This window comes from Triturus cristatus, chromosome 5_1 (genome assembly GCF_964204655.1).
Source record: "Triturus cristatus chromosome 5_1, aTriCri1.1, whole genome shotgun sequence".
Taxonomy (NCBI): domain Eukaryota; kingdom Metazoa; phylum Chordata; class Amphibia; order Caudata; family Salamandridae; genus Triturus; species Triturus cristatus.
In genome coordinates, this window is record NC_140587.1 from 732,035,971 (window position 1) to 732,059,111 (window position 23,141).

Genomic DNA, 23,141 nt, shown 5'->3' on the forward strand with positions numbered 1-23,141 from the left:
AAAGGTCCAGTGACTAACAGATTCTTGACTACTTTAGGCTAGTGAGCACTTTGCAATTAGTTTCTCACATAATGAATTAGTAATAATTTCATTTAGGGACGTTTTCTCTTGTGTGATTTAGCTAAAGAGCAAAAAGTGCTTCTAAACAATTACGGGTAATGTACTTTCATCTTGGATGGTAGTCAGCATGTACACATCCCTCCTGTCCACAAATTTCACAGCTAGCAGTTCCTCACTACACAAGACGCTGCACTGTCCCCTCTGAAGCATTCTGCAAACAAGCTCTTTTGGGTAACGTTTACGGTTAGAGCGGATTGTGCCACAAGCAACAGTGTCCACTTTGAACAATTCCTTAAACAATTGCACAGCAGTGTAGAAGTTATCAAGGTACAAATGGTGACCTCTGTTAAACAGTCCTCTAGCAAGTTCCCACACAATTTTATCTGAAACTCCTAAAGTGGACGGACAACCAGGGGGGTCAATAGTGGAATCCTTACCAGTGTACACCCGGAAATTAAAGACATATCCTGTCTTACTCTCAGACAACATATACATCTTAATTCCATAACGTGCCCTCTTGCTAGGAATGTACTGCCTAAAAACCAAACGGCCCTTGAACAGGACCAAAGACTCATCAATAGATATTTCTTTGCCTGGAGTATAGATCTGCGAAAATCGATCTACAAAGTGACCAATAACAGGCCAAATCTTAAAATGACGGTCACAGTCAGGGTGATCTCGTGGCAACGCCAAAGCATTATCAACAAAATGCAGCATCCGAAGCAAAAGTAAATACCGATCACGACTCATAATTGCAGGAAATATGGCCATTGCCATCAAATGGACTAGTAGACCAATATGAAGCCAGGGACGGCTTCCTTATCAAGCCCCTCAAAAAGTCAAACCCAAAAACTTCTTCATCTCATCCAGATTTGTGGGAGTCCACCGGGTAGCTCTAGAGCGGGGCCTAAGTCTGGCACTGTTGTCCCTCAAAAACTGTTCAGCATACAAATTAGTCTGCTCAACTATCTCAGCCAAAAATACATCTTCCATAAACAACGGAAAAAACTGTATAGGCAAAAATAATTCACAATTCACTGTACACCCTGCAACACCACTATAGGCAGGCAACACCGGCTGCACCATGTTTGGATCAACCCAGAGTCCAGCACTACCAATGGGAAGCCTTACAGCCCCAGGCTGCAATCCAGATGCCACTTGCACCATCGGCACATCAGTGCCCTCCTCTAAAACAGGCACTTCATCCGCACTGAAAGTAGCTTCATCCGCACTGAGAGTAGCTTCATCATCCGATGATTCCATATGGAGAGGAAACTCACTGCCTGAATCTTCCCCTCCCTCCTCTCCCTCAGACTCACTGTCAGTCTCATAATCATGGTCAGAGGAAGATTCAAAAAGCAAACCAACTACCTGCTGAGCAGTAATTCTACGGCTAGCCATAATCCTTACTAATAAAGGTAACTTGTCAAACAAGTCAAAAACAACAAACACTTTGTAAAATAAGTAATAAACAAAAGGCGTCTTTATCACAAAGACCTATATACTCCAATACTATACCACTCACTTGCCAGAAGCAGCTAGACTCACCACCACCTACTCTGCACAGACACAGTAAGGATCAACAATATCCCACTAAAAATGAAAAAGAAAAAAGAAAAGAAAATTACATATCAGAAAAAGCAAAACACATCGCAAAGAATTTCATGTTCAAAACACTAACTAAATATGCTGCCATTATCACACCACTTACAAAAAAATGCATTCATGCATGACAATAATACTCATTTGGAGTAAACACAACAAAAATGTTTTTCTTACCAAATAAATGCAATTACGCAAAACTGCAGAACAACCACTGCCAAAACCGCAAACAAGATTCAAAAGCTTTACACTAGAATAAAAAGGAGAAGAAAACATGAAATGGCCACAATCATCCTCCGATAAAAGGGAGCGACCCTTGCACAAGGGGTCACTCCCCACAAATTAATCCCTGGAGGTCTAGTGAGCCACTTAAAAAACAAAAAATGGTGAGATCTGCCCCATAGGGGGGCAGACAGCCAAAGACATTGCCCCAATGGGGAGTGGCCCTTGCCCAAGGGGCCACTCCCCAAGATAGTCCCTGGTGGTCTAGTGGGCATCTAAAATAAAATGAAATAGTGAGATCTGCCCCCCAGGGGGCAGACAGGCCAAAAACATTGCTCCCAAAGAGGAGTGACACTTGCCCAAGGGGCCACTCCCCACAGTTAGTCCCTGGTGGTCTAGTGGTCATCTAAAATAATATTACATGGCGAGATCTGCCCCCCCAGGGGAGCAGACAGCCAAAAACATTGCCCTCAATGGGGAGAGACCCTTGCCCAAGGGGCCACTCCCCACAGTTTGTCCCTGGTGGTCTAGTGGGCTTTTAAAATTAAATTAAGTAGTGAGATCTGCCCCCCAAGGGGGGCAGACTGCCAAAACATATTGACCCCAAAAGGGGAGCGACCCTTGCCTAAGGGGCCGCTCCCCACAAGCTGTTGCTGGCATTTAAAAAAAAATAAAAACCTGGCGCTAGTAGGCGTTCCTGCTGCACGATCGCATTATCGTGCAGCAGGAATGCAGAAGAGAGGCATCGGGAGAAAGGAAAACCCTTTCCTTTCCCCTATGCCTCTTTTGTTTAAATCCCCCCTCCCCAGAGACAAAACTCACCTCTTTGTTCCCCGACGCGACGGAAGCAAATGGCTTCCAGCACGTTGGGAAACAAAAGGGAAACCTCCAATGATGTCAGTGCGCCTCGCGTGCTGACGTCATTGATGACGTGGAGGGGGGGCGGGGGGAGGCAGGGGAAGGGCTTCTCCTGCCTTCCCCGGTGGAGGCACATAGGAGGGCGGCCCACGGGGGAGGGCCAGCGCTTCTCCGTGGGAGGGTGCTAGGACAGCTGGGAGATGTCCGACGCACACGCCCACCGTGACGTCGGGCTGCTCCTAGCCGTCCGATGCACGGAAGGGGTGAAAAACGCATTTGTTGGGGTGCTGCAGGGTCATTCCGGATGCAAGGGGAGATTGTAACTGTGCTACAAACTGAAATAGCACCTTCGATAAATTTGGGGTTTGAGAAATACATGTAGAAAAGTGGATATTATTAGCTTTCCTGATTTAAATTTTATAGGTGGCCACTTTATCAGTATATGCTGTTTTAGGATTGTAATCTCTGCATTAGAGTCTTCCTCTTTGCAACCTTTAAGTTTAAGATATTTTGATTTGTCTGAGAACCAAGGGTTTTGCTTGGTCCTAGCTTTGTTTAATTTTAGTTTCGGTCTCTAGAAAGGCAGGTATTGGTATAAATCATATAGAAGAGTTGTTTTAGGTTATCAAAAAGGGCATTCGGGTCCCAATGGACATGTTGTGCTTCAGCTTAGTCAGATTGTCCTTTAATTGTTATAGCTATGACATCAGGTTGAAAAAGATGCCTGTTGTAGTATAGTCTACAGATGCAGTAGGATTCTTGTCTGCAAGGGGTGTATGAATGTCAAAGTGGATCCCATGAAAGTGTGCCCATGCAAAAGGCACGGACTTTTTGCTAAAATTTGGAAAATGTTCTTAAAGGAATTTTGTGTATATGGGTTTAGACTTATAAAACAACCTAAGGCATCAAAGTGCCGTACTTGTGTCGAAGGCTGAGTTGAAATCAGAATTGTTCTAGGTGGTACAGCTACGTCCTGTCGATGTTTACCTCGGAGAAATGTATGCATGTTGGGCTGTCCGCATGTGAGAAATGATGTAAGTCACATTAAAATTGACATGATAAAACACCAAAGTCATTTAAACATGTCCAAACCTTACATTGAAAATAAATGGATGTTCTATACCTTTAATCATTGGCAGTGATACCTGAATAACATATAAAGGAAGGTACCCCCTATATAAGCTTTAAGGTCCAAGAGTGAGGGGGAAGAAACAATTACTATAGAAAATCTCTTGTCTGATCTAAATTTCTTTTCAAACGGCCTCCAGTAGGCTCACATTCAGGGCAGATCCGCAGCACGACACTAAACACCAACCAATTAAACAAAATACATTTATTTTTCTTCAGCATAAGTTTTTTTTAAATATAAGCAGCATGTTTAAAAAAAAATGCACAACTCTTATATATTTGGCTCATATCAGTTCAATCTGATCAGAATTGTACATTTGATTCACATTGTTTTAAAAAGGTAAACACCATGTTATAATTCACAACATTTGCATAAAAGTGTTACCTAAGAAGAAAAACAAAATAACATACAAGAGTCATAAAATAACATCATAGAAATGACAGAAACGCCACAAACAGCCATCAAGCAGTCACTCTCACAAATCAGAACATTCTCACACACTCACACATAAATGAAATTCCAAGGGAAACTTCTGTATTTATCATATGACATACACTCTGTGGAATGACTTAATCTAAGGATAATCCACTGATATGTTGTCTAAAGAAGATTTCCCCATATGGTCTGCCCTGAATATGAGCCCACTGGAGGCCGTTTGAAAAGAAATTTAGGTCAGACAAGAGTTTTTCTATAGCAGTAGTGATGCCTGAATTAACATAGCACCTGAAGAGAAATATAATGAACTGTCTCCATTACTGTGAGTTACTGCATCGAAAACAAAAGTGAATACATGGGCTGCATCAACTCCCATAAAAAGTAAAGGTTTGTCTCACGCGATGACGAAACACAAAAAATGAAGGTGCAAATACCCATCCATGTGCTTTAGGGTACAGCATCAAGTGCCTGTCTACTCAATTTTAGCACAGCTGCTGATATGGGACTGATTTACATGAATTAGAATATAAATGCTCATCACAAAATAGTAAGCCAATTCCCTTAATTGAAATATGCATAAGATAGCGAGACCAATATATTTTTTATATTTGATGTCCATTTGCTAGGAGCTTTCTCCTAATGTTTATTTAGATTAGTGGAATATTGTATTGTTACATTAAGACCCGATTGCACTATATAGTTAGGTTTATTTCTTTATTTATTTTCTTTATTTTTGTGTTTTATAGAGCGCGAACTTGACCCGTTAGGGTATTAGAGCGCTTTACAGGAATCATAGAATTGTACACAAGGCTTGGAATCACAAAGTAAACAATCGATAAGGATGGGTGGGGGTGCTGGATGCATAAGGGATAGAAAGACACGTATGTACAGTATACATTTATAATTACTCCAGACATTGCTTGTTACATAGTGGATAGAAGGACATGTATGTACAGTTTACAATTAAAATTACTCAAGATAAGGCCACAGGTTTCTTGGTGGGGTGACTGGGTAATCCGTGGGGAGGCAATAATCGGAAATAGATGGGGGACTCAGTGGTGTTTGAAGGCAGGATTTAAATGAGGAATTTCCCCATACGAAAGGTTTTGGCATCCTTTTTGAAGCGTGCCAGAGAAGGAATTCTTCTGATGGTGGGTGAGAGAGAGTTCCAAATTCTTGGAGCGGCCCCGGAGAAGACCCGGTTGTAGTTTTTTTTTTTTTTAAACGTGCAGGTTGGAGCAAGAGGTCTCTGGCAATTTCTGATTCCTCCGGAGACCACAAGATTCTGTGCAAGATATGCAGGGGAGTTTGAGTATAAAGCCTTGTGTGTAATGCAAGCTAGTTTAAGCTGTATTCTTGCCTCAAGGGAAGCCAGTTCAGAGCGTTCAGGTATGGAGACATGTGGAGAAATGTGGTCTAAATTCCTTATGCCGGTAAGCAGTCTGGCGGCCGCGTTGAGGCAGGCTTTTAAAGGTGACAGGGAGATCTTGGGTAAACCAGAGAGGGTAGAACAGCCATATTCCAGTCTAGAGATGACAAGTGCTTCGACTGCCATTTTTAGCTCAGGAGCATCAAGGAAGGGTTTCAGTTTCCTTAGGTAACTCAGGTGGAATGTAGCTGATTTGGCCATCAAGTTGATGTGGTCCCGCAAATTCAAGTTGCAGTCAAGGGTAATTCCCAGGGATTTGGCCGAGTCCATGATGGTCGGAGGGCAATTTAAGGCTGTATTAACTTGAATCCACGATTGAATTTCAGGGTTGGCTTTTTCAAGGGGAAATTAGGAGAAATACAGTTTTCTTTGCGTTGAGTTTGAGTTGATTTGAGGCGAGCCATTTCACAGTCAGTTTCAGGGCCTCGTTCAGGGAGAGGATCTCCTCGACAGATGAGGTTTTGATGTAGATCTGAGTGTCATCAGCATACATATGGTAGGAGATATTCGCAGTGCGCAGTATTTCGGCAAGCGGTTCTAGGTAAAGGTTGAAGAGGGTGGGGGACAGGGTTGATCCTTGAGAGACTCCAATCGTGACCAGAGAGGGAGCATATAGGTTGCCGTTAATTAGGAATCTCTGTGATCGGTTTTGGAGGAAGGACCTGAACCATTCAAGAACAGAGCCATCCAAACCCATCCTGAGTTTGAGGCGTTCGAGTACGTTTTCTTGGTTGACCGTGTCGAAGGCCGAGGCTAGATCTAGAAGGATTAGGAGACAGTTTTTACCTTGGTCAAGGGCTTGGATGGCATCATCAGCGATGTGGATCATGGTGGTTTCAGTGCTGTGTCCAGGTCTGAACACAGATTGGAAGTCGTCGAGTAGGTGGAAGTTACTGATATGTTGACTTAGATGCTGTTGTACACACTTCCCCAGCACTTTTGCTAAGAGGGGGATGTTGGAGATAGGTCTGAAGTTGTCAGGGGAAGCTGGATCCAGCAACAGCTTTTTCAAGATGGGGAGGACTTGGCCGGCTTTCAGAGAGTCGGGAATTGATCCCTGCTGGAGGGAGGCATTAATTATTGTAGTCCAGCTAGGAATAATGGATCGGGCGGCGGCCGCTAGGCAGTTGGAGGGGAGCGGGTCAATAAAATGGATGTTCGAGTTTAAGGTACATAGGGTTTTGGATGCAGAATCTTCGTCATAGAATTTGAAGTCGGTCCAATGAGCTTGATTTTAGGTGAGGCCTGTGGCTGCGCGGCGGGAGGAGGCAGGTCAGGAAGAGGTTGAGAGAATGAGGCGGAACTAAGTTCATTTCCTAAGGCTGTGATTTTGTCAGCGAAGAAAGAGGAGAATTCTTCGGATGATATTAGAGACTTTGGGGTTTCATTTGATGTTTTGGCCAGTTTATTAGATTGGTGTTTGACCAGTTCAAAGAGCTTGCGGGGTCTGTTCTTGGCGTTCCCCAGTTCTGATCTGAAGAATTCTTTTTTCAAGTAGAGGATGTTCCTGTTGTAGGAGTTTCTGGACTGGTGGAGAAGTTTTAGATGTGTGGTAGAGAGGTGCTGTCTCCAGATTCTTTCAGATTGTTGTAGGGATCTCCTCTCATTATTAAGGGATCCAGTGAACCAGGGGTTCTGTCTTTGATTTGGGTTCTTTTCAGCTTTAGTGGGGCTAGGTCATCCAGAATGTTTGATATAGTCACAGAGTAATGATCGTTGAGGTCATTGACTGTTGTGATATGCTAGGGGGGAGATCAGAATTGCAGCACGCCACCAGTTCTCTATGGTCCAGGTTATTGGTTTCTCTGATCCAGCGTTTAGGAATCACCCGTTGCGGTGCCCTTTTCTTGTGGGTATCCGATAGTAGGAAGGAGATGGCATGATGGTCAGACCAGTCACAAGGGTCTATAGAGATAAGCTTGACTGTTGCATCCTTAGAGATGATCCAGTCAAGAGGGACCCCTTTCGAGTGAGTTGGGAGTGAACAGGCTTGGGACAGGGCTTGATCGGCCAGGACGTCTTTGATGGCATTGACATGAGGATCCTTGGGATCGTTCCAGTGCAGGTTGAAATCACCAAGGAAAATATCTTTAGTTTTGGTGGAAATCCTGGTTGTGATGATTTCCATGAGATGGTCAGTGAAGGAGTCGTTCATGCCTGGGGGTGGTAGAAGATGTGTAGATTGCACAGTTGGGTGGAGTTGCTGCAAATGGAGAGGGCGAGGTATTCACAGGAGCCGGTGGTATCCGCCAGAAGTTCTGTGACTAAAAGGTTAGAGCGGTAGATGCAGGCGATGCCTCCTCCTTTCTTGCTAGGTTTCTTGTCCAACCTTGCAATGTTATAGTCGGGAGGGACTAAGAGGTCCAGGCAAGGAGATAGGGATTCGTTGCGCCACGATTCTGTTAGGATTGCTATGTTGAAATTTTTGTTCAGGATGAGAGCTGCAATATAGGAGGTGTGCTTAGCTACCAATCGGCTGTGGATTAAGAGACCAGACAGAGATGGGTCAGAGGGAATGCCGGGTGTCGGGGCAGACAGGTGAACAGGTGCAAGATTGCTTTTGTTCACGCTTCTGTTACAGAGGGTAGCTGATCTGTTTGGGTTAATAGAGACCGTTCAGATGTTCGGCACTCACGCCAACTAAACAAGGGGAAGCTGGGGCAGAGTTGTAGTCCTGGAGGATGGCAAGGATTTCTTTTTCAGTGAGGTCAAGCGGACTTAGGGTGGCAGGGGTAGAGTTGTAGAAGAGGACGAGAGCTAGTGTTTCCTCCTCCGAGAGGTGGCATGGTTGCTTGCGAGGGCGAAGGTGTCTCAAGGATAATGGAAGTGGGTGTTTGGGGAACTTTGAGATATGAGGGGGTGGAGTTTGGTGGGGGCTTAAGGTTAGCAAGGGAGAGTTCTGCAAGATGAAGAAGGTTAATTAGATCCAGAACGGAGATATGGATGCTCTGAGTTAGTTTGGCATCTCTGGCATGCAGAGTAATGAAATCCATATAAGAGGGAGGCGCTAGTGGTCAGGGGGGCAGTGGATCAGGAGCAGTTCTATCAGCCTGCATAGGTGATAGGGTGGACGGGCTATCTCGACCTGTATTGTGGGTCTTTGGGAGCATACCAGTATCACAGTCAGAGTGGGGAGCTAGCGGGGAGGAGACCCACGGTCTATGGGCGATTCTGTTGGCAAGGCCGGGAGATGTGCCAGAGGGGATAGGAAGACCTGTGTTGGAACCCCTTGGAGGGGTGGTTTGTGGGTTGGAAGGGCTAGCTCAACTTGAATCGAAGGTGTTTGGGGGCGTACTGTTCTCATAGTCATATTATGGAGCTAGCGGGGAGGAGACCAAAGGTCTAATGACGATTCTGTTGGCAGGGCCGGGAGACGTGATGGAGAGGTTGGGAAGAACTGCGCTGGGAAACCTTGGAGCGGTGGTTTGTGGGTGGCTAGTCATGCTAGATAGGCTGGTCGGAGGTTCGTTGGGGCGGGTGTTAGTTACCCTGCCAGTGTCTTGCACAGAGTTTCTGAGGAGGGTAAAAAGGTCTGCTAATTTATTCAGGTTTTTGTTTGAGGCTTGGATCAGGACGATGCCGTTTTTGTAGAGAGTGATGGTGAGGTCAGCTCGCAGCATTGGGGAGGGCACAATTTTGAGCTTGGTGCCGTATGGAATGTTCTTGGTTGCACGTATATTGAGGGGGCATGCAAAGGTTTGGCACCAGGAGGAGGTTCTTCTGGGGTGGAAAATTAGGTCATTAATGACTGTGCCGTTGTCCGCACTGAAACGTAGGTCAGTGATCAGTGTCTCAGGGTGATTTTTCAGGGTCGAGTGCTTAAAGGATTTTGTAGCAGTTTTGGAGAGGTTGGGTGGGTAAATCAGAGTGTATGAATTTTCCCCAGTAGTGGTTAGGCCAGGCCCTGCCATACTGGCTAGGATGGGGCACTAATGGAAGAATAAGGGTCAGTTACTCAGCGTGGCTGTAACTTGCAATGGTCAGAAAGAGGCCGTCCTCGAGGGTCGGGCTGTAGTAGTGATTGAGAGGCCGGGCCAGCCACAATGCCTCCGTCCTAGGTGATAATAGGGCAGGCCGGGTCCCAGTGGAAGTCGGTGCTCACTGGACCTGAGAATAAGGCTGCTGAGGGCACTCAGCATGATCCCATTTTAAAGTCCAGCAGTCACTCAGGAGGATCCGATTTTAAAGTTCAGCAGTTGGTTCAAGGGCTTCAGCAACCAATTTGGGCTTGGTATTGAAAACCAAAAGCGAGGGAAACAGATGAGTAATGTAGTGATTCCACAGACAGCAAGCAACTGTTTAAAATCCTGTAATGCAACACTTCAGGTAAAAAACGAGGATAAGGTAAACATGGTATCATGGTATCATTATAAAGTCAGGCACTGCAGGGCGAATTCAATGTCTTGATACCTCCGCCATTTTAGGGTCAGTCTGTGATCAGCAATCAAGTCCTCAGGCAACTGTAACTGACCTGGATTATATATCTCATTCATTAAGGTTGCAAAGTATATTGCCTCCCAAAGTCACTTGCCTAACGTGTTATGTGACTTAAGCTGCCACGCAAGATCAGAAAATGTGCCCTGGGTTACTTAGGGCGCTGCCATTTTGGGTCCAGGCCAGCCTTCCGCCCACGCTCGTTATAATCATCCAAAATATCAAAGAGGTGAAAAAAAAGTACCTGTTGTAGGGCGCGCATCAAAAATATCGTAATGGGAGGTGCAGGATTCCTTGCACAGCTCTCCCGTCGCCCAGACCTGCACCGTGCAGTCCCAAGTGACGCCGACTGAGGGGAAACCCTGCCGAGAGACTCCGATTACAGGGGGGGTCACTGCTAGTAGTGCTGGTATCCGGGGGTCACCTCGGGCCCCCCAGGGTCTCGCACCCGCACATTCGCAGGACCTCCAAGGCGAGATCGACAGGGCGGTCGAACTCCAGGAGTGAATGGGACGAAGCCGGTGGAAAAAGGAAGCTCCACAGGGATTTGCAGCAGAAAAACAAAGGATGGTGGAGCTCAGGACCAGACGAACCGGGCTCCAGGCGGGACCAGCAGGAGGGGGACAGAGCCTTGCAAACTGGGGGACCAAGCAACTCATCGGCGCCCCACTTCCCCTCGATTCACCTCACATCGGGACAAGCCCAGCGAAGTGGCGTCAGCCCGGGGGGTCACACCCCAGCAGCAGGCGATCAAAGTCACTGCAGGAAGGTTGTGCGAGGGCAAAGGAGCCAGCAGCAACAGAAAAGTCTGGGCTCGCCGCAGTGCAAACCAGTTCCCAAGGTGGCGGGCTGCACCCGGAGCAAGGGACACGTCAAGTGGCACCGCAGTCCAGGCAATGTCCACACAGAGTCGGTGTGGTCCCGAAGAGCCACTGGGGACGATACGGCAGGTAAGAAGTATGTCTAACTTCGCCTTCAGTGGAGTAACTCAGTTGCGGTGCACAGTGCAATCCAAGAGCAGGCAGGTGGAGGGCCAGTGAGGCAGTTTAAAAGGGGATAACTTCCAATTTGGAAATCCCCAAACCAGGAGCTCCTTGGGAGGCTCATACTCGGTGGCCATTGATTTGCTCCTTCGTCTGCGAAGTCCTCCCATCAGGAGTTTTTAAACTAATGCTTATCAATTGCTGTGTCGGAATGTAGATTCAGTAATTACTTTCCAGGATTAGCGAGATGCTATTACCACACTTATCTTATTACCATTACATTCATGTTAAAAACTGTACTAAATTCTACCCTATAAGCCTATCATTCTACAGCACATTCCTCCAACCCGAAAGGCCTGCAACTTTGATGTTCGGGAGAGCAATGCAACCAAGTAGCCAACCAATGAGAAAGAAGTGAAAGTACCGCTCACAAAAATAACTTGGTTAACAAGCAGTAAATGAAAGACTATGCAGGCAAGAGGAAAAGGGCAAGGAACCTCATGATCAAAGAAGAAGATCTAGTGATTGCCCGGCAGATGTGAAGAAGAAAGTCTAATGCTCCCTATGATGTTTAACCCTTCTGTTTGGTATCCACCAAGGACCATCTGGTGACTGCAGAACCTCCTGGGAAGTCTTTAACCCAAGACTCTTCTCACTTAATGCATTTAACTCATCAGTCTCATCATTGATATGGTGAACGAAAGAGTCTGAAAAACCAATGACTGCTGTTGTTTCTTTTTCCATCTTTGAAGATCTCTGACACTGAAAATGAAAGCTCCCAGCTCCAGCAACCAGATCAGGTTGTATGAATAAAGCGCCAAAAAGAAAAATTGAATAGATATAAATGTATGTGTATATATACTGATTTGTAAAGAAAAAAAATAAAGTTTTTGTTTTAACAGAGGGGGAGATGTTGTGTCTTACTAGATTTTATAACGGAACTCTGTTGTTTCTTACTGGAATTCATAGAGCTGTGACATACGTGTTGGAGCGGAATGTACTGAAAGGTTGGTTTTGAAAGTCAAGTTCTTATTGCACACAGAAGATTAAAGATGTGCAATATTTAGCTCAGTGTGTGGCGTAGCTTTGGCTGGGGTGGACGCTGAAGAATGGCTTCAGATCCATGGCTTATGTGTACTTTTAAGTGCAGTGGCCTCAATGTATGTTTTAATTGTCTGGATTTATAGTATGAGTGACCAACATACGTAGCCATTAGGAACCTTCACAAACACATGGATTATTTTAGCACTGTATTTGCTGTAATCCTTTAACCATTATTTTTCAGTAGCATAATCCACCTCTTGGCTATCTCTGTGAATGTGCCTGTTGGATCACGCAGACTGTGGGTTGTAATATTCTATCCTCCTTTGTTTATATTGATACTAGGAAAATAGGACACTGCACTCTAAGCTTGCCCCACAGATAGTTATACAAGCTTACCATGAGATATTCTTAGAAGGTACCACTCTATCAGTAAATGCTGCCAGGCTCTGGAAAGTCCTACCAGCCAAGATTGAAAGTGTACTGGAACGCTTACGGTTCGAAAGAGAATTGAAAACTTGGCTGTTCCTAAGATAATCAACACCATTCCATTACCTTGAGATAGAAGCTGAAACAGTTATCGCCACTTCTAGTAAAATCTATGGTCCACAGATATTCAACAGCTCAACCAGCTTACGTTCCTCAGTTCTCAAACACACTAACGACTTTCTGTGCTAAAGTAAGTTATAACGGGCTGACTTGTGTCTAGTATGGGTATTATTTGGTGAGGTAAATTCATAAGTAATCCTTCTCTCTCTTAGTAATAATATAACACTCAGCAGCCGTGCAGCAGACTGTAGCTCAAACAGGCTCATAATAATTCCCTTATATTTCTTGGCCCTCTTATGCTCACAAAAGACAGAACCACTATAGCTCAGTTCTATCACCCAGTATTGTACCAGTCCACTCTTCATTTGAACTGGCATAGAATATCGGAATACTTTTGTCACATATTACTGGCATCGGGAAACTCTAATTTAGTCAAGCACTGCAATTTCCAACTGACAACATATTACGATCACTTCTTGACATCTCATAATGACATTCATATAAGAGATTATTGTAATTAAATCCTTCCCAGTAGATCTCCCGACCATCACGCCCACCAACCTATGCTTGTTTAGAACCATAAACATAACAAAAAGATATCACAATGGACAACACTGTGTGGTAACCAATCTAGTGGACAGTGATCATAAGAAATACCAGAAAAATAAATGCAGAGCTGATAAAAGCTGCCAGCTTACAGAAAACCATAAACTGTGTGCTTGTCTCTCACACTTCTTCAGCCAACACACTGCTCTTCATAATAAAACATGATAACTGAACCTCAGTTGTCAACAAATATAACATGGAAACGCTTCCCACATAGGCTCAATACTAAAAGAACACCCATCCAACAAGCATCCTTCACTGTGTACTGTGTTACCCATGTAATCAAGCTCTTTAGTGTCCAAAATAGGGGTAGTAAGAGCTATATAAATATTGCAATGTAAGAGTTTTGTTTGAAGCTTGTGCTGCTTTAGAGAGGACATGCTTTGGCACACTCCTGCTATCTAGTGCTTGGGGAAACAATCCTAGTTGCTTTTCTTTGAAGAAGAGGCTTTGGCCTCAAGGTGGCTTGTGATATTTCTCCCTCAAAACTTACAATACACCAGGACAAAAATTCCCCCTCAAGTGGCTTTTTCTACCATCATGTTTATGCATATATCTTAGTGCTCAGGATTGTTGTGCTATACAGGCTAGGAACTCCAGATTTTCAACATGTTATGTGATGAGGATTAGTATGGGACACTTACACTTGGGAGGCTATCCAGGTGCTCTGGAAGGTGCAGACTGAGATGTCTGATCCGAGAACAGCCTACTGGAAAAGCCATGGTATACAGTTTCCTTCTGAATTAAAGGATGGGTCTGGCTGCTCAGATAGGAGGAGGGGGGGGGGATCTTGTTCCAGGTCTTAATCCAAGCCTTCCATTGTTGAATTTAGGAAACTGGTTCCTAGATTCATCATATCTGGACACTTGAACAGTCCCAGAAGTGAATTGGCAGTCTGAAAAAAGTAGATTTTTCTTTCAGAAAAGTTTTGTATGCCTTCAAATGAAAGAGAGCTTGTGTTTGGTATGTACAGAAGAATGTTACCCCCACTACTACTCAAGCAGAAGTAGCACCATAATATCTTCTTTATTTGGCTAGATATGGGCTTCAATTCTCTTCCATAAAAGTACATCTTGTAGTTACAGCTTATTGAAAATATACTTTACAAACTACTCTTTTCAGACTTCGGTTGTAAGGGATTTCCTAGAGGGCATTTCCAGCAATAAGCTCCTTTTGAATTGAATATTGTCCTGCCAAGGTTCATGGGTTCTCCTTATGAGACACTTTTCAAAGCAACCCTCCTCTTTCAATTCAGTCTTCCTTCTAGCTATCATGTTTAGACTCAAGGTTAGCTTTCCATTCAAATGAGCCATGTGAGAAAGTGGATTATTAGTTGAGGTGGATGGTAGTCCACCGCAAGCAATGATGTAACTTACTATTCCCGTTAGATACACTAAAGGTTTCAGTAATTTAAACCTGAGCTCAACCTCTGGTAGCTACGGCACTGAGCAGATAGGTGTAACTTAACAAACGTGTAATACATTTAGAAGTACTAGAACAGGTAATAAATCAAAAACATAACACAATAAAATCCCACTCCAATTTATGAAGTTAGAAAATAATTAAATGAACAAAATTACACCATCATGGCAAAAATAGATTAAGTGGAACTGGAGATATGAATTCTTAAAGTTTTAAATAAATATAGCACCAAAAATAATTTATTGCTAATCACGGTCACCATGTTGAGCTTGACCGGGCCCTAGGCATGATTGAATGCGGAACATGATGGAGCACGAGTCAGGCACAGAAACAGTGTTTTTTTTGGATGTTTTACCTTCTGACTTAGTCTCTGAAATGGAAGTCCAAAATCCTCAGCAGGGCAAGGCACCAGGCTGTGGACTAAAAGGGCTTCATGAGGCAGAATATCAGTCAGACGATGTCCTGAAAAAGCTGTTGAGTTTTGGCAGAAAATCTCCAAGTGGGGGAAATTCTAAATTTGAATTCAAATAAGATCCCTCATCAACCAGACAATTTTGGCACCTTCGCCCAGTAAGGATTTCCACTCTTGAATGTAGTCACTTTTTTAAATTTCTGATTCCTCCAGCAGGGCATAGCTGAAAGCTGTAGCCAAACAAGGCTCCAGGAAGCCAGATAGCTTCATCCCAAAATCCAGCTGAAACTGATTTGCTGCTGCAAAAAAGGTCAGAGTGGGAGCAACCTGAATATTTTGCACAGAGGCAAGGCACCTTATTCAGATTGACCTGGCAGGTTATGTCCTGGTATTTCAGTCTCCATGTTAGACTTGGCATCCTTGGTGTGGTCTCCCCTGAGTTTTTGCCTTTAACTCCTGTATTTGTGGTACTGTGTGCTGGACTTTCTGTTTGCTGGTTGGTGTACTCTGGGCACTTCACAACATTACCACTGCTGATGTTTGTTCTGATCAAATTGAATGTTATTTTGCCTTGGGAAACTTGACCATAACGTTATGCCTTCATGTGCAACTTGGAATAATTTGAGAATTTACCCTATACCTGCAGAATTACAGCATTTGAATTTATATGGAAGTATATCAATCCAAACATTAAATCCTTTTCAAACTATTATTAGAATGCAACCTAAATGTAGGAAATCTCAAACTCTAGAATTAATGCATGCAGCAAAAGGAAAGATTGTTTTTCTACCATTAGATTTAGGAGAACAGCACAGTACAGCAACAGATTTCAAACAATGGCTAAGAATAAAAGATCATATCAAAAATATAAGATGCTCTATGGATTGGTAGGGTCCCCCTCTCAGGGGAGCACATGCTGCTATTTCTGATTGTAGATTGCCTTGTGGTTTTGTTTTTTCTGGTTGTTATTTCAGTTTAAAATGAAACCGTACAGTGGGGTCCGGATGGTGTGGCTATCAACGCTGCTAACTCCTGTGCATCTTCCTCAGCCGCAACGCGCGCTCTACAATGTGTATCATATGCTCCTTTTGTTTGCTAGCGGCCGGCCGGAAGGTTGTAGGCCCATCTTTGTATATTTTTTGAGTTTTGCAATAAACGGTTTAAAAAAAAAAAATATATATAAGATGCTATTTCATACTTGTTAGAAAATAACATATACTAACAGACTTTGAAACTGAATGACTTCATAGATACCACTGACCTACTAGTTATAGATAAAAGTAGCATGGGCAAGTTAAAAACATTTTGTAAAGAACACTCGTAATAAATCTATGAGCACTATTGTATACTAAACACCCACTGCATTCAAAAGATTTAATGGGAATTGCCTTAGAACTGTAACACATGAGAGAGGCTACAGAATATACTTTTAGTATTTGGGGAAAACTTTAGAGGCTTGATGTTATCCAATTTTATTTCTGACTAGAAAAGGAGGCTGATACATTGATCGGACTATTCCAATTTCAGCAGCAACATATCGTTGTACAAGACAATGTTAAAAAAAAAAATGCTTTAGGCAAAATATACCTCATATTTTCACTTTACTAGAAGAAAGTGAATTATCTGTTACCTCTTACGCTATTGCACATGTGATATGAAATGGAACAGGATTTATTAATATAACTGCTTAAGATTTCCAAAATAAAGTGGAAAGCAACGATGAAACCCAGCAGTATAAGTTAATAAATATCATGGCATGTCAGTGAGGTACAAATATTGGTTCCAGAGACATGGAGAAATAAAATGTATGTTGAGGAATTTGGGGCCACTAACTTAGTTTCTTACTTTGAAATGTGCTAAATACCTGTGGTATGATTTATACATGTTCCTACTTAAAGCTAACAATAATTTGACCCATGTGACTGTGAAAACACCAGGAAAATTATGTTCTTTAGATCCAGCACATTTTTGCAGACTTTTGTCTCTTTTTCAAAACATATTTTATTTGCATTTCTAACCACATTTGGCCTGCAGGACTGATCATACATGGGTAACAGTTAGAATTGTGGGACACCCCCGCGCCGCACGGCCACCAGCTGCTGCGTGTGCCCCTTAGCCTGATCCCTGCCGCGCTGCCTGCCTCGCCGCCGGCTGACTCCGTTGTCGCTTGTTTTGATTTTGTTTTGTCCGACATTTGTGCTTGTCATACTGTTTTTGTATTTACTGCATTCGTGCCCGTGTTAGCGTCTTTATTCCCTTAGTGCCTGTTTATTTTATTTTTTCTGCTTTATCAGCTTGTGTCCTTCCTGTTTGGCCGCCTACCTCGCCGCCCTCCGTCTTCCCTCCCCGCTCCCCGCTTCCCGCCACCACCGCAGACCCCGCCCCTTTTTTCCTTCTGTTCCCTCCCCGCTCCCGCCTCCCAGCTGCTCCGCCCACCCGCGCACTTGGCCTTTAAATGGCGACCGTGCGACACAGGTAAGTGTGACCCACTTGTGGGACACCCCCGCGCCGCACGGCCACCAGCTGCTGCGTGTGCCCCTTAGCCTGATCCCTGCCGCGCTGCCTGCCTCGCCGCCGGCTGACTCCGTTGTCGTTTGTTTTGATTTTGTTTTGTCCGACATTTGTGCTTGTCATACTGTTTTTGTATTTACTGCATTCGTGCCCGTGTTAGCGTCTTTATTCCCTTAGTGCCTGTTTATTTTATTTTTTCTGCTTTATCAGCTTGTGTCCTTCCTGTTTGGCCGCCTACCTCGCCGCCCTCCGTCTTCCCTCCCCGCTCCCCGCTTCCCGCCACCACCGCAGACCCCGCCCCTTTTTTCCTTCTGTTCCCTCCCCGCTCCCACCTCCCAGCTGCTCCGCCCACCCGCGCACTTGGCCTTTAAATGGCGACCGTGCGACACAGGTAAGTGTGACCCACTTGTGGGACACCCCCGCGCCGCACGGCCACCAGCTGCTGCGTGTGCCCCTTAGCCTGATCCCTGCCGCGCTGCCTGCCTCGCCGCCGGCTGACTCCGTTGTCGTTTGTTTTGATTTTGTTTTGTCCGACATTTGTGCTTGTCATACTGTTTTTGTATTTACTGCATTCGTGCCCGTGTTAACGTCTTTATTCCCTTAGTGCCTGTTTATTTTATTTTTTCTGCTTTATCAGCTTGTGTCCTTCCTGTTTGGCCGCCTACCTCGCCGCCCTCCGTCTTCCCTCCCCGCTCCCCGCTTCCCGCCACCACTGCAGACCCCGCCCCTTTTTTCCTTCTGTTCCCTCCCCGCTCCCGCCTCCCAGCTGCTCCGCCCACCCGCGCACTTGGCCTTTAAATGGCGACCGTGCGACACAGGTAAGTGTGACCCACTTGTGGGACACCCCCGCGCCGCACGGCCACCAGCTGCTGCGTGTGCCCCTTAGCCTGATCCCTGCCGCGCTGCCTGCCTCGCCGCCGGCTGACTCCGTTGTCGTTTGTTTTGATTTTGTTTTGTCCGACATTTGTGCTTGTCATACTGTTTTTGTATTTACTGCATTCGTGCCCGTGTTAGCGTCTTTATTCCCTTAGTGCCTGTTTATTTTATTTTTTCTGCTTTATCAGCTTGTGTCCTTCCTGTTTGGCCACCTACCTCGCCGCCCTCCGTCTTCCCTCCCCGCTCCCCGCTTCCCGCCACCACCGCAGACCCCGCCCCTTTTTTCCTTCTGTTCCCTCCCCGCTCCCGCCTCCCAGCTGCTCCGCCCACCCGCGCACTTCGCCTTTAAATGGCGACCGTGCGAACGCGCAGCGGTCACGCGCAGCGGGCGCGCCGATTGTGCGCCGAAGGCGCGCCAAAGGTAAGCCCGTCTGCGCCCGTCCGCGACCGGATCGCGACCAGCGCCAGGACCCCTGGCCCACGAAGACCCCGACCGACTCGCAGGACGTACTCAGCCGCCACCCTCAACGCACTCAACACCGGTCGACGCCCAGAGTGCCACCAAGCCACACCACGTCCCACCCACGGACCCTTCAGCTGCCACGCCTGCAAGTTCTCCTGCATCCGGACCTGCCTCGCACCAACACCCGCCAAGTCAAACACCAGCAGCACCCACCTCAAGTGCATCCTGCTCAACACCCGCTCCGTCCACAGACACGCCATCGAACTCTGGAACCTCCTCGACACCACAGCCCCTGACGTTGCCTTCCTCACGGAGACCTGGATGAACGCCTCTTCAGCTCCAGACATCGCCATCGCTATCCCAGAGGGCTACAAGATCGTCCGGAGGGACCGAAACGCCAACCAGATGGGAGGAGGCATCGCCATCGTCCACAGGAGCACCATCCGTCTCACGACCAGCACCGACAACACCCTGACCAGTGCCGAACACCTGCATTTCCAGATCCACACCAACCCGAACACCACCCTCAGAGGCACCCTGATCTACCGACCCCCTGGACCACGCACACAATTCAGCGAGGACATCGCCGACTTCGTCAGCCCGCATGCCCTCCCCTCCGCTGACTACATCCTCCTGGGAGACCTCAACTTCCACCTGGAGAACAACAACGACCGCAACACCAACACCCTGCTCGACAACCTCGCCAACCTGGGACTCAAGCAACTGGTGTCCACCCCCACCCACCTCGCCGGACACACACTCGACGCAGTCTTCTCTTCCAGCACAGACATCGACTTCAGCCACGCCACTGAGCTTCAATGGACGGACCACAGCTGCGTCCACTTCACCTTCAAGAGAACGACGACCCACCACCACCAGCAACAGGCCGCCCACAGAAGCTGGAACAAGATCACAGCTGACCAGCTTGCCACCTCCCTGAGCCAGCACCCTCCTGCCAACTCAGCGAACCCCAGCCAGGCCGCCGACAACCTCACGAAGTGGATCAGCAACTGCGCGGACGAACTCGCCCCACTGAGGACCCCGCCTAGCAGACCCGGCAGCAAGAAGGCCCCATGGTTCACCGACGAACTCAAGAGCTCCAAGAAGAACTGCAGAGCCCTCGAGAAAGTCTGGAGAAGGGAACCGACACCGGACAACAGGACCTCCTTCAAACTTGCCACCCGGAAACACCACCAGCTGATCCGCGCCGCCAAGAAAACAGCATTCAAGGACCGGTTGGACAACAACGCACACAACTGCAAGGAACTCTTCAACATCGTGAAAGAGCTTTCCAACCCCAGCGCAGGAAACAACGACATCACCCCATCGCAAGACCTCTGCAACTCCCTCGCTTCATACTTCCACAACAAGATCGCGGACATACACAGCAGCTTCAACAACCAACCAACGCACACCATGACCGAACAACCGCCCCCCACCACCACCCTCCACGCCTGGACCCCGATCAGCACCGAAGACACCATCCGCACGATGAACTCCATCCACTCCGGATCACCGACCGACCCCTGCCCTCACCACGTCTTCAACAAGGCCGACGCTGTCATCGCACCCCACCTGCGAGACATCATCAACACATCCTTCGACACCGCCACCTTCCCTGAGAGCTGGAAGCACGCCGAACTCAGCGCTCTACTCAAGAAACCCACAGCGGACCCCACCGAACTCAAGAACTACCGCCCCATCTCGCTCCTCCCGTTTCCAGCCAAAGTCATCGAGAAGACCGTCAACAAGCAGATGGCCGCCTTCCTCGAGACGAACGGATCCCTCGACCCCTCACAGTCCGGCTTCCGAGCCAACCACAGCACCGAGACCGCCCTCATCGCCGCCACAGATGACATCCGAGCCCTGATGGACAAGGGAGAAACAGCGGCCCTCATCCTCCTAGACCTCTCCGCGGCATTCGACACGGTCTGCCACCGCACCCTAGTACGGCGCCTCAGCAACATCGGCATCCAGGACAAGGCGCTGGAATGGATCATCTCCTTCCTCGACGGAAGAACACAGAGAGTCCGCCTTCCACCGTACAAGTCAGAGGCCTCCGAAGTCATCTGCGGCGTCCCCCAAGGATCATCTCTGAGCCCCACCCTCTTCAACGTCTACATGAGCCCCCTCGCGGCCATCGTACGCAAACACAACCTCAGCATAATCTCCTACGCCGACGACACCCAGCTGATCCTCTCCCTGACCAACGACCCCGCCGCCGCCAGAGCCAACCTGCACGAAGGGATGAAAGAGGTAGCCGAGTGGATGACGACCAGCCGCCTGAAACTGAACTCGGACAAGACGGAGGTCCTCATCCTGGGCTCCTCACCCTCCGCCTGGGACGACTCCTGGTGGCCTCCTGCCCTGGGCACCGCACACAAACCGACAGACCATGCTCGAAACCTGGGCTTCATCCTGGACTCCTCCCTCTCCATGACCAGGCAAGTCAACAACGTCTCCTCGGCGTGCTTCAACATCCTACGCATGCTACGGAAGATCTTCTGGTGGATCCCCACCGAGACCAGGAAGACCGTCACCCAGGCCCTCGTCACCAGCCGACTGGACTACGGCAACGCCCTCTACGCCGGTACCACCGCCAAGCTCCAGAAGAGACTCCAGCGGATCCAGAACGCCTCAGCCAGACTCATCCTCGACATCCCACGAACCAGCCACATCTCCGGACATCTGAAAGACCTTCACTGGCTCCCCGTCAACAAAAGAATCACCTTCCGCCTCCTCACCCACGCACACAAGGCCCTACACGACCAAGGCCCGAGCTACCTCAACAGCCGAGTCAACTTCTACGCTCCCAAACGCCACCTCCGATCAGCCAACGACGCCCTCGCCGCCGTCCCCCGCATCCGAAGAGCGACTACAGGAGGAAGGTCCTTCTCCCACCTGGCCGCCAAGACCTGGAACTCCCTCCCGACCGACCTGCGCCTGACCCAAGACCACCTCTCCTTCAGGAAGAAGCTGAAGACCTGGCTGTTCGAGCAGTAGCGGCACCCCCCCCATCCCCCCAGCGCCTTGAGACCCTACGGGTATGTAGCGCGCTTTATAAGTGTCACTGATTGAATATACAGATATTGTGCAATATTCTCTTAAATGCTTACATTTAAACAAACCGTAACAAACGTAAGTACTGAAGCATCCTATGCCCACAACATGCCTCCCTAAGGGATCCCATTCACATCTGGTTATCGTCTGGTATATGCATGGCTGAATTAACACTAGGTAACTGTATCTCTTCTGGGGTGCATCGTTTGTGTCTTGGGGTAGGGGTGGCAGCAGTATTCCCCGTTAGTCTGCCCAATGCTGCCATATCTTAGTGCCTTTTAGTAGGCACCCTTGGGCAATGAATAATGGGCATTTGAGGCCCATACAGAAATCGATTCCATGTTTCCTGACTCCTATGAATGAAGAGGTGGGTGCCTTGCAGAGTTGGGCTATGTCTCTCTTGGCTAGGATGAGGCCCAGGAAGAGGAGATGGTGCTTATATTTGTTGCCCCCAATTACGTCTGTAATGTGTAGATGGGTAATTTCGGGGACATGGGGAGATCCCAAGCCAGGACCTTGGATAGACATGATAGGACCCTTTACCAGAATCCTGCTAGCGTGACACAAGACCAAATCATATGTAGGAATGTGCCATCTGCAGCGTTATAGCGCTGGCAGGTGGGGGAGGGCACAAGACCAGACTGCCATAGTCTCTATCAACTGTACTATGCCCAATGTAAGGAATATGCCTCGTCCCCCCGCATGCTTTTTTTACGCATGCCATTACAACACGGTCATTACAAGGAACGCGTTATAACAATGCATGCCAATACTCCGCAAGTCAGAAAAATGACTTGCTCTGGGGGCGGGCGCTGGATGTTGGAATAGTATAATTTACTATTCCAACTCCAGTCTGTGCAACAGTAGGGAAGGTGTTGTATTTTAAATCCAACACCTTCTGACCCCTAGAGCAAGTTGTCGTTCTGACTTGCAGAGTAATGGCATGCGTTGTGACAACGCATTTGTTGTAACAACTGCGTTGTAATGGCATGCGGTGTTGCGGTTTCGGGGTGAACGATGTTTACCCAATGTATTTAAATTGGATGAGG